Raw genomic sequence first — 13067 nt, forward strand, 5'->3', positions numbered from 1 at the left:
CTTTATGGTATTCATGGGATAATATATAATATTGTAATATATATTTTATAATACATAATATAATAATTACAATATAACAAAAACATATTTCCTCCTGCAGAGGTTTGACTTTTGATTTATTAATATAAGGTACTCAAGGATTTGTTTGAGAAGTTTAGTCTCCTGTTCAGGGGAACCCAGCTCTTATGTGTTAGTGGCAAAACTTGAAAGGAAACCTTCCTAATTCTAGGTTCAGTTCTCTATCAACTTCAATTTGTCTCTCCATTACCTCCTATTCATTAAAGATAATGAATTTGAAGATCAGAAAAGTTCAGTGATTTATCGCTGGTCACACAGCTAGTAAGTGTCAGAGCTAGTGTTTGCGTGTAGTTCTCTTAAGTGAAATTCCAGTACCCTTGTTTGTTTTTTTGTTGTTTTAAGTCAAGTCTGCCTTTGCAATGATGTGGGAGTGGTTTGCCATTTCCTCCTCCAGCTCATTTTACTGATGAACAAACAGAGTCAAACAGGGTTAAGCTAGGGTCACATAGCTAGTGAGTGTCTAAAGTCATATTCAAATATTCAGGAAGATAAGGTTTCCTATCTAGGCCCAGTACCTATTCCCTGAGCCACCTTGTTTCCAATGCTCTTACTATAGCAAAATTCTGCCTATCTGTCTTAGTAGAATCTAGTCTATCTTCCAAACACAATCTACTAACTTATCAACTAATAGAGAGGTTGATCTTTGCCTGGGGCTGTGCTGATAAGATGAGAGTGAATGATAAACACTTTGAAAGTCTACCACAGAGCTTCTTCTCTTCAAGAAGAATGGGATGTTATAAAGATTAAAATTAGGCTCTGCCTTACATAAAATATTGTTTTCTGGAAGTGCCTCTTAGCCTTGCCTTGGGTACTATTTTATTTGGAGCTGTGCAAATACATGATTTCTTGAGCAATCCTGCTAAGTAGGATCCTTATAAATGCCTAACTTCCAAATGAGTATTAGGAATTCTCAGGAAAATAGTATTTAACACATCCTAAAGCATTCCTCCATGATAGTCCTAACAGAAAGGTTACAATTACTTTTAATAGTTTTGGTTTAAAGCTTCTAGGTAAATAAACATTCCCCCCTCCCCCCCCAATATAAACTATATTCACTCTTGCCTTCCACAATTTCTTTTTTGCACCTGGTAGGCAGGTGCAAATTCCACAATTCAAGAACACTGATTGAGGATTTACTATCCACTAGATGATTCTATATAGGTAAAAACTGAAAAAAGTCTAAGAAGTCATATATTATAAATCACTCAGAATCACACAGTTGAATAGGGCAACAGGTGGAAGGGGAAACAGAGACTGTTTACTCCAACACAATTATCATAATAGAATTTCCACTAATAGACAGCTGAAGTACAGAGATGGAGTAAGAAAAATGGCCCCACTCCTTCCATAGGTAGCTCACTACACTTTGAGAGAACATTAAGATTTGGAAAGTGCTTCCTTAAACAAAATGCTTTATGTTTTTTTTGTTGTTTTTTATATTTTCTATATATTACTCATAGTTCTGCCCACCAGGTGCAAAAAAGAAAAAAATACTTTACCTTCTTATACATAGAAGGATTTCCAAACATGTCCCCTGTAAAACTTCTTTCACAGAGGCTCAGCATCTCCCATTCTTTCAGACAGTTCTCATGTGTTATGAACTCAAGACTTTCATCATCCTTGCTGCCCTGTTATAGTTGCTCTACAACTATATATACCAATGCTTTTCCTGAAACAATTAGAGTGAAGAGAGACTTGAGACTTGAAGAAAAAGTTATTTTAATAGGATAAGTAAGAGATAGTGAGGCACTGCACCTAGTCAGGAAGTACTGAGTTCAAATATGGCCTCAGATAATTACTTGGTATATAATCCTATGCAAGTCACAAATTCTCTTTGACATAGTTTCCTCAAGTAAAGAAAAAGAGATAATAATAGCATCTCCTTTGTTAGAGTGTTGTAAGGATCAAATGAGATAAAAATTGTAAAATTTGTAGCATTGTGCCTGGCATGTATTAAGCACTCTAGAGATATTAGCTATTAAAGAAGATTGTGAAGGACATCCAGGAGCAAAGATGTCAGAATAAGCAGGAAATGACCATAATTCTCCTACACTCACCTTCAAACAACCACCAAAAAACATTGTAAAACAAATCCTGGAAGAGCAGAGGCAGAAAAAGATGGGGTGAAGCACACTTTTAGCTCAAGAAACTTGGAAGGTTGGCAGGAAAGGTGCATCTCACTGCAGTAAAAGGGAATCACAGTCTAGGTCAGGAAGCATCTCAGTGAGCTGGCAGCAAGTCCCATCTCAGTAAACCAGTGGGAGATCAAAAGCCCCAGTGAAGTGGAGCAGGCAAATGCCAATGCCAGGAACCCCCACAAGCCTCAACATAGAAAGGAAAATGGGCAGACACTGGTACTGAAAAGCACTAGTTGCTCCAGCGTGGCTGCAGGCAAACAGACAGCTGCCAGCTCTGAGACCTGTCCTTACTTCATCATAGCCTCCAGCAAATAGGGAGACTCCAACAACAGAAACCCACAGGTGCCTAAGCAAATGGGCAGACACCAGATTGAGGACCCCACAAAATTCAGAACAGGAAGAGGCTGCTGACACGCCTCTTCCTCCCCCTCCCCACCCCCCAGAATCCACCATGTGCTTCAACATAGCCGTGAGCAAACAGGCAGATGTTAGTTAATACAGGAAGGTCCCACTGACCTCAGTTTTCATCAGACACCAGCACTGGGGCTGTGGCTCAACACAAGGTAAGCTGCCAGACACCTACAGGGTCCAGCAGCTCCAGCCATCCCCACCATAACCCTCAGTGTAGCAGCAGACATGATGGTCCCCTGTGTGCCCCAGGGCAACATCAGTGAAGCACTAGGTAAAGAGCCAGGACCTGCAGCCCCTGCAACTAGAAGCCTCATACAGTGCCAGTTCTACCTCAGAAACAGAGTTCAAATTTAAAAGTGAGGGAAAAGGACAAAAAAAGATGAGTAAAAAACAACAAAAATAGAATCTGACCACAAAAAGTTATTATGGTGACTGGGAAGAACAAGACACAAACTCAGAAGAGGACCACAATGTCAAAACATCTATGGACAAAGCCCCACAGAAAAATGAGAAGTGGTCTCAAGTCCAGAAAGAACACATGGAATACCTGAAAAAGGAGCTTAAAATCAAATGAGAGGGGTAAAAGAAGATAAGGAAAAGAAACAAGAGTGATACAAGAAAATTATGAAAATACAGTTAATAGCTTGGGAAAAGAAAACTACTGAAAAGTAGAATTATCCAAATATAAAAGGAGGTACAAAAGGTAACTGAAGAAAACAGCTCCTGAAAATTTAGAATTAGGTAACGAAAACTAAAGACACTATGAGACATCAAGAATCAATCAATCAAAATGAAAAGATTGAAAAAAAATAAGAACAGGGAAAATACTTAATTGAAAAAATATAACTAACATGGGAAAATATATTCAGGAGAGATAATCTCAGAATCACTGAATTACCTGAAAGCCTTAATCAAAAGGAGGACCTTGGCAGAACCTTTCAAGAAATTATCAAGGAAAACTGCCCTGATATCTTGGAACCAAGGGCAAAACAGACATTGAAGGGACCCACCAATCACCTCAGGAAAGAGATCCCAAAATAAAAAAATAAACAAATAAACGAGGAACATCATTAGCAAATTTCAGAACTGTCAGGTAAAGGAAACAAATACCGCAAGTGACAAGAAAGAAACAATTCAAATATCAGTGAGCCATACTCAGGATTACATAGGATTTAGCAGGTACTACATTAAAGCATCATAGGTCATGGAGCATGATATTCTGGAAGACAAAGGAACTACAAGCAAAATCACCTTGCTGGTGAAATTAAGCATCTTACTTCAAGGGAGGAAAATGGTCATTCATTGAAACAGGAGTACAAACTTTCATAAGGAGAAGACCAAAATTGAATCAAATATTTGATCTGCAATATTCAGACTCAAAAGAAGTCTACAAAGGTTACAAGGGAAAAGAAAACATAAGGGATTTGACAGAGTTAAACTGTTTACATCTCTACATTGGAAGATTATACTTATAATTCTTAAAAATTGTACCATAAAATAGTACAGCTAGAAGGAATATACATAGACTAAAGGCAGAGGTATAAGGCAAACTTGAGGGAATGACATTAAAATTAATTAAGGGATGGGAAAGAGGAATATACTAGGTGCAGAAAGAAAGTAGAGGTATAACAGGGTACATTATTTCACTTGAAGTTCTATTTCAGAGGGGGGAAGAATGGAAGGGTGGATATTTGCATTGTTTGTATCTTACTCTCATCAGAATCAGCTCAAAGAGGGAATAATAAACACAATCAGTTGAAGATAGAAATCTGTTTTACTCATCAGGTAAGTAGGCTAGAAGGAGATTAAATAAGGGGAGGAACTTTTAGAAGAGAGGGAAGATTGGGAAAGGTGGTACACATAAGCAAAACACTGGTGAAGAGGTTAAGGGTGAAAGGAAAGTGAAGAAGCAGGAGAAAAAAATAAGATGGAGGGAAATACAAAGTTAGTAATTATAACTCAGAATGTGAATGGCATGAACTCTGCCATAAAACAGAAGCTGATAGCAGAGTGGATCAAAAACCAGAGTTCTACAATATGCTGTTTACAAGAAACACACTCGAAGCAGAGAGACATACACAGAGTAAAAGTAAAGGCATTAGAACAGAATCTATTATGCTTCAGCTGAAGTAAAAGCAAGCAAGCAACAACAGTAACAAAACAAGGGTAGCAATCCTAATCTCAGACAAAAAAAAAGCAAAAGTACAGCTAATTAAAAGTGATAAGGAAGGAAACTACATCTTGCTAAAAGGAAGCATATGCAGTGAAGCAATACCAATACTAAATATATATGCTCTAAGTGTTATAGCATCCAAATTCTTAAAGGAGAAATTCAGTGAGTTACAGGAAGAAATAAACAACAAAACTATACTTGCGGGGGAGCTCAACTGTGTCCTCTCAGAACATGATAAATTTAACCAAGAACTGAGAGAGAGAGAGAGACAGAGAGAGACAGAGAGAGAGACAGAGAGAGAGACAGAGAGAGAGAGAGAGAGAGAGAGAGAGAGAGAGAGAGAGAGACAGAGAGAGAGAGAGAGAGAGAGAGAGAGAGAGAGAGAGAGAGAGAGAGAGAGAGAGAGAGAGAGAGAGAGAGAGAGAGAGAGACTAAAGAGAAGAATAGAATATTTAAAAAGAGTTAGATAAAACAGATCTTTGGAAAAACTGAATGGGAACAGAAAAAATATACCTTTATTCAGTAGTAGATTGTACATACAAAAAAATGGACCATATATAAGGGCACAAAAAAACTTAAAATCAAAAGTAGAGAAGCATAAATATGACACATATCCTTTTCATATCATAATGCAATAAAAGTTACATTCAACAAAGGGCAGTGGAATGAGAGATTAAAAATGGATTTGAATTTTAAATAATCTCATCCTAATGAATTAGTGGGTCAAAGAACAAACAACAGAAACAATAATTTCTTTGAAGAGAATGGCAACGAGACCATATACCAAAATTCATAGGATGCAATCAAAATAGTATTTATGGGAAAATGTATTTCTCTAAATTCTTACCTCAAGAAAGTAGAAAAAGACCAAATTAAGGAATTGGGAATGTAACTAAAAAAACTAGAGAAAGAGTAAAATAAATATCTCCCATTGAGCTCCAAATTGGAAAACTTGAAAAGGAAAGGTGAGGTTAATAGAATTGGAAGGAAAAAAAAAAACTATTGAGCTAATAAACAAAACTAGGTACTAGTTTTATAAAACAAAACCAAACAATCTCACCTACAGGAGAGTAGGGGGGAAGGGAATGAGAGGGGGGATGATGGAAGGGAGGGCAGGCTGGGGAGGAAGGGAAATTGGAAGCACCCACATTTGAAAAGGGACAGGATCAAAGTAGAGAATAGAACAATTGGGAGGTGGGATAGGAGGAAAGGAAATATAGTCAGTTGTTTACAATACATCCACTATGGAAATGTTTTGCATAGCTACATATGTACAACCTATATTGAATTGCTTATCTTCCCAGTAAGGGTGGTGACAAGGGAGGAAGGGAATGAATCTGGAATTCAAAGTTTTAAAATAAAATGCTGTATATATATATGTATATATACACATACATATATATACTATTATTAATATTATATTTTACATTTTACATTATTAATTTTACATGTAACTGGAAAATAAGATATATGGGAACTGGGCCACAGAGATCTATCATGCCCTACTGAAAAGTCGGAGGGGGTATGGGAGAAGATATGGGAGAGAGCAGGTTGGAGGAGGGGATATCCAGTGGGATCACTATTTTGGGGTGGTGGGTAGGGGAAAAATGGGGAGAATGTTTGTAATTCAAAATCTTTCAGAAATGAATGATGTAAACTAGAAGTGAATAAAGCACTTGAAAAAGAAAAGAAAACAAAACAATGAGTGATAAGCCTTTGGTTAATTGCATTAAAAAAAAAAAGAAGAAAAGTAAATGTCTGTAATGGCAAGTGAAGCAGTACTTTGCTGCTTCTTTCAGCTATTCAATTGCCTTTGAGCCTTGTCTTTGATTGTGTCAAGTCTCTGTTGAAATGGTATACATTGTCTTGTCATTAATAGGTCTGAGGGAATTTGGAGACCTTCCCTGCCCTTAATAAGCCTAACATCAAATTGTTGATTGAGACTTTACTTGGGTACTCTATATTCACTGAATAGATTGTGACTTAGTGAATGAAATATTTAATTTAAGACTATGTATTAACAACTAATAAGTTGTTATTTATATTGATGTGGATGTTGTGCTTTTGTTTCTTGAATATTTTGCTTGAATTTATGGCTGAATGGATACAGAATTCACTATACTATGCAATTAGGTCCTTAAAGTTATTAACAGCCACATTACTCAGGAGAGCTACTCATGATTGGCTTTACAATATCCCAGATCAAAAATGAAAAGGGTGAATTCACCAACAATGAAGAAGACATTAAAGTAGTCATTAGGGAATATTTTGTCCAATTATTTACCAATAAATCTTACAATCCAAAAGAAAGTGATGAATATCTATGAAAACATAAACCAGATTAACAGATCAGGAAATAGAATGCCTAAATAAACCCATTTTAGAAAAAGAAATTGAACAAATCATTAACTAACAAAGCAACAAGTAGAGAGAGGCAAGTCAGTTTATAATTGAGTCCTTAATTGCATAAACTCTGTTATCAAAAATAGAAAACAAAAGCAAATATGACTTTTTTGAGTTCAACTGCTTTCCAAAATAGTTAACAAGATATGTTGACCATAAAAATGAAATCCAAATACAACATTTTTCTGTTTATGATACTAATGTGTGGCATTTAACAGAAGAAAGAAACAAAGAAAGAAGAAAGGAAGGGAGGAAGGAAGGAAGGAAGGAAGGAAGGAAGGAAGAAAGAAAGAAAGAAAGAGAAAGAAAGAAAAGAGAAGAGAAGAAAACATTAAAGACATCAAAGCCACAATAAGAAAGTCATCTAAGGTTCTAAGTTGTGTGACCACCACATAGATGAGACTCTTTATGATCAAATAATTTAGATCTAGTACTTTAATACACAAACTTCTCACTCTTAAAGAAATATATTCTAAGATTCCTTAGAAGAGATAATAGAAATAAATTTATCCAGCAAGCCTCTAATAATAACTGGGGGTTATGTGATCACTTAAAATATGTGCCACTATGATGAAGGATATCCTGCATCAATTCCATAATGAGGAAGAATCCCTATGGAACCAGATGCTTCTGTTTGCAGACAAGGCACTGGCTGCATGAGGTTCCACAGCATTGTGAAAACTCTTAGAAGAGATCTGTCTCTAATTAGTCAAAGGAACGTGAATTATCCATCCCCCTAGGGAAGAACAAGTAAATGAATAATGTGTATTTCTGGAACTTCAATACACATTCCTATGGCACTGAATAAAGCTCAGGGGATGGTATGCATTTTGTAGAGAGTAAAGACAAACATTGATTTAGTCCCAAATTTGAACAGAAAGAGGAGAGAGGCCTAGATTACTTTGAGGAAAATAAAAAGCTTATTTATTGGCTCCAACCTTTCCATGAAAGCAAAGGCTGGTCTTTTTAATAATCACATTTTGCTGGTGATGCTATATGGCAGCAATTCACAGAATACCACTTCCTCCAAAGAATTTAGATGAGTGTCACATGGTTCAAAATGGAGAGGTTCCTGTTGTATATGAGCTGGCAAAAGTATGGAAGCAGTAAAGAATTCTGAAGAACAGGAGTAAAAGATATCATCAAAGAATTATATTATAGGTAAAGAAAATTCCTAGCAACTTCAAGGGATGACAAGTGTATAGTCAGAATATTCTACTGGTACCCACATGATGTTGAAAGAAAGGGAGGAAGGCATCCAGGACAATAGGTGAACAAATTATTGCAATCTTTTTGGAGACTATGCATAAAAGTCACAAAGGATGAGCATACTTGGTCAGGTTTCAATCTGCCTTATTAAAATGAACTCTTGACTAAATAAATAAGAAAAAAGATTTAGTTGGTTAAGAGTATAGACATAGGAGTGGCTAGGTGGTGCGGTGAATAGAGCACCAGCCCTGGAGTCAGGAGGACCTGAGTTCAAATCCTGCCTCAGACACTTGAGACAAAAACTAGCCATGTGACCTTGGGCAAGTCACTTAACCCTAATTGACCTCCAAAAAGCAAAAAATAAAAATAAAAAAAGAGTATAGTCACTGTATTTTATAGGATCTATAAAGAATTATATTTGATAGGAAAAATAGATTCAGCAAGTGTTTATTCCTCTTTATGAACAATAATTCTATTGTGAGCATCTAGGTCAAAATGGGTACTTAAAATGTAGCCTTCAAATTAATTAATTTCAATATATTTCAACAAATGTCTTTTAAGTATTATCTATATGTAAGGAATTACACTAGGTGTGGGGAACCCCAAAATAAAAGGAATGCAAACTCTGTTCTCAAGGAATTTAGAATCTAAGAGGGGAAAATTGGGTACACATAACTATGATGCAAAAGAAAATGAAATAAATGTATAATAATCCTGGGAAAATATCAGAAGTTTTACAAGCAGTAACTCATTTTAACCTGGAGAAGGAAGGTATCAGGAAACTTGCAGAATTTATGTCAATTTAATCTCTATAAAAATGAGGAAAAGATAAATATATTTGATAGGACAAAAAATAAATGTATTTCTAAAACAATTCCTATTACACATAATTCCATATATTTAAATCATAACCTAAAAGGCAGACATTTCAGAAAAGGCTCCATGTGGTGAATTGGAAAATAGATTTTCCAGGGAGAGGAAGCTACATTCTCATATAGGCCCACTTTGGTGTGGGAGCTGCTTCTATCATAGTCACACACTTGGCTGAATCTATAAACTGCATTTCAGCCCACCTGGATCCACTTTGCTATTCATGCTCAGGGCAAACACACTGCATCCTGGTATGCAACAAAATGCTCCAGAAGATCAGCTTCTACTCTTTGATGTGGAGGTGCCAGATGTGAAATTTCCAGAGCACCAAATCCTCTTTAATAATAGAAGAGTTGCAAAAGGACCCAGTGGAATTGTCACTGTCTGCCAAGGAAAGAAAAAAAAAAGATACATTAATTAAGATGATGACTCCAAATTAAAATGAGAAAGAAGCCTAAATTCCCATGGCCAAAAGATGCACAAACTTAAAGTAAAGCCCACTTTCCCGATTTTATATTTTTAAGATTGAGAAGAAAGTTAAAAGAGGTTTCTTTTAGCTCTCTGGATGTTATCTCTTCCCCTTTTGCTTTTGTCATGACTGTGTATATAGATGGTTCCAGAATGATGTCACCACCCAAAGTAACAGAAAAGAAAATCAGCTCATGACCCTGTGCCTCTAAAAGCTTAAAAAAAAAAAGCATCGTGGTCCTTTTTCAAAGGTCTAAAAGAGGAGTGAGTCATGCAGAATAGATGAGCTTCTGTAGAGTTCATTTTTTTTTGTTCTGTTACATGCCCTTTGGTACTGAACCAAACAGAACTTTTCAAGTATAATCGTGGGCCAAAATTTTTCCTTCCTTTCCACCCTGAGTCTTTACCTAGAACAGTGCCTGGCACACAATAAGGGCTTAATAAATTATTTGTGATGACTTAAGTGATATGGAATGGACTGTCTTGGTATATGGAAGATAACTGGGGCCTATACAAATTTAATCTCCATTACCAATTCTTGAGAAATAAACGTACCTCGTGTATAGCCCCAAATAAAGTTGCCAGTTGTAGAATTTACAGTGTGAATAGTTTCCCTTATAACCTATTTGTCTCAATTCCAAATATTATTACACAAGGGGACTCCTGGGATAAGTTTTTCTGAGAGCAAGACCACTCAATTAGAAGTCTGAAGATTTAGCTACTAATATTAGCTCTACTACTAGTTAGCTGTATGTGTTAAGCCATATAATTTCTTATTTAAGGCCACACCAAAGTTACCTCTACAGAATACTGCTCTCTAAAATAAGGACAACGCATTTCCTTTTCCTATCTCATCAACTTAGCCTCATTGATTCTGCCTCCTATTCTCTTTCATATGTGCTCTTCAATATACCCTCATAAAGACTATCCTGTTTCTTCTTACCTGTCTTTCCAGCATAGATTCTTAGGTAGTATCGATCCTACCAGTTGTGATAGTAATGGAACATAAAGATCCCCCTGTATTGGCTTGGTTTTCAAATTGATTGTGTTAAAACCCAGAGCTTGTTAATCCCACCTGTGGAATGGACTTGATGTGAAAAGAAAGTCCTGAACTGGGAGGAACTGGTGACATAGATTTGGAGAGACAAGAGAGAGGCAGAAGAACTTTTTGGAAGCAGCACCTCGTGGAGGCAGAGAGAGAGACTGATAGAACTGCTGGGTGCCACTTTGAATTGCCCTGGACTTTTGAGACCTGCCCCCTGAGCTGCCAAGGACTGAGGAGACATGGCTGTTTTGCTGGTACTTTGTCTGTCTATTTTGATGTTGTTTTGCCAGATTTGTCCACTGGTGAAAGACAGTCCTGTTGAAGCAGTCCTGGAACCTGGTTGTTGGCTAAGAAGCCCTAAGACTGTCCTGCAGACAGAGAGTGAATACTGTACACTGGTGAAGGACAGTGCTGTTGTTGCAGGGGTCTGGAGACTGTCCTGCAGACAGAGTGAATACTGTCCACTGGTGAAGGACAGTGCTGTTGTTGCAGGGGTCTGGGAGCCTTTCTATTGGTTCAGAAGCCCTGAAGAAGGATTTTCTTGTTGTATGTTTACAGAAATCCTGGGAGAGGGTTTTGCTAATGTTTTCAGGGGTTCTAGGACTGTTCTACAGACAGAGGATGAATTAATGAAGGGACTGGAAATGTATCTTGTGGCCTTGCTAAGCCTTGTCTCCTCAGGAACTAAGATTTCTGAGAACTTGCCTCCTGTCAAGATGAAGAAAAGACCTCCATTTGGTTATTAAGTGCTGTGCTTAAACTTGATATAACTCTTGTATAGATTCAATTGTGATCCAGGGGTGGGGAACTTTTGACCTTTTTGTGTTCTATGGTTGAACAAGTGAATGTACTTTACTTATGTTTGGAAACTAATCTCCATTTGAGAAGAGGGGCTTTGTGGTGGACTAAATGAAGGTACAGCCTAGGGGTGGAGAAGTATTTAGAACAGGGACTTTGTAATTGATTGAATGAGTGGAAGGTCCTGGGGTGGGGTAGTCCTTGGAGATTATTTAATCACGCTTAGTAAATGCTGTATTTTGAATGATGTCATGTTTTGATCTTCTCTGTTCTTGGTTGGTCACTGAATAAAATGGAGAGCGCCTATGCTGGTATTTCGAACCTTGGGAAGTTGCCTTTCATTGGCGTGACATTACACCAGTATGTTCATTTCCCAAGTTAACCTTAGGAAGCTAAACTCTCTTTCCTGAAATAGCTCTGACCATGCATGTCACTCTCCTGCTAAACAAACTGCAGTGGGAAGCACATTATTTCCTTTCCTTTTCTGTTTTGTTTTGTTTTTTTCTTTCTTTTGGTTTCTCCCATTCATTATAATTCTTCTATGAAACATAACTAATGTGAACATGTGTTTAATAGGAATGTAAGTGTAGAGTCCATATGAGATTGTATGCCACCTTGAGGTGGGAGGAAATAAAAATTTAAAACTTATGGAAGTGAAAGTTTTTATTTTTAGTTGAAAACTAAAAATAAATAAATTTTAAAAATAATACAAATAAAAGAAACTACAATGGGTTCCCTAACAACAAAACAAAAGTCCCCTCTGGCAGTCAAAGCCCTTCACAAAATATTTGCAACTTTTTTCCTACATTGGGTTGTTCACTCACTTTTTATGCATTATACTTTCCTGCTTCTTAAAATATGCACAATCTCTTTGCATATAAAGGAATACACAGGAACACATATGTATACTATCTATGTGAGAATATGGGGGAGGAAGACCATGAGTAATGGAGGGATGAGGAAAGAATCCATATAGCTATTTATCAATATCTGGATATCTCTATTAAGTATCCATAGAGAGTACTTCCTTGTGTATGTATGTATGTATGTATATAATGTATGTATGTATACATAGGATGTATATATAGAGTATAGAGTAAAATATATTTGTTATATCTATATTATCTATATTAATATACACATGCATATATGCATATGCACAACATACATAAACATACACATATACACATGCGTGTGTCTTGTTTTCCCTCTAGCAGAAAATAAGTTCTTTGAAGTCAGCAGCTATTTAATTTTTGCTCTGTATTCCTACGGCCTAGCACAGTGCCTAACACATAATGAATAGCTCAGTTAATACTTCTTAAACTGAATTGGAACTGAATTGATCTATATTAATGAAATTTTATGATATATGTAACAAATAGTTTATAAGAATGACTGACAGTTATGTAACACCTTATACAAATTGTCTCATTTAAGCCCCACTGAGCCTATGAGATAAGTACCACAAATAGTC

This window comes from Petaurus breviceps, unplaced genomic scaffold (assembly GCF_028583685.1).
Source record: "Petaurus breviceps papuanus isolate PSGF00001 unplaced genomic scaffold, PetGlider_PUasm1.0 38, whole genome shotgun sequence".
In the NCBI taxonomy this organism is placed as follows: domain Eukaryota; kingdom Metazoa; phylum Chordata; class Mammalia; order Diprotodontia; family Petauridae; genus Petaurus; species Petaurus breviceps.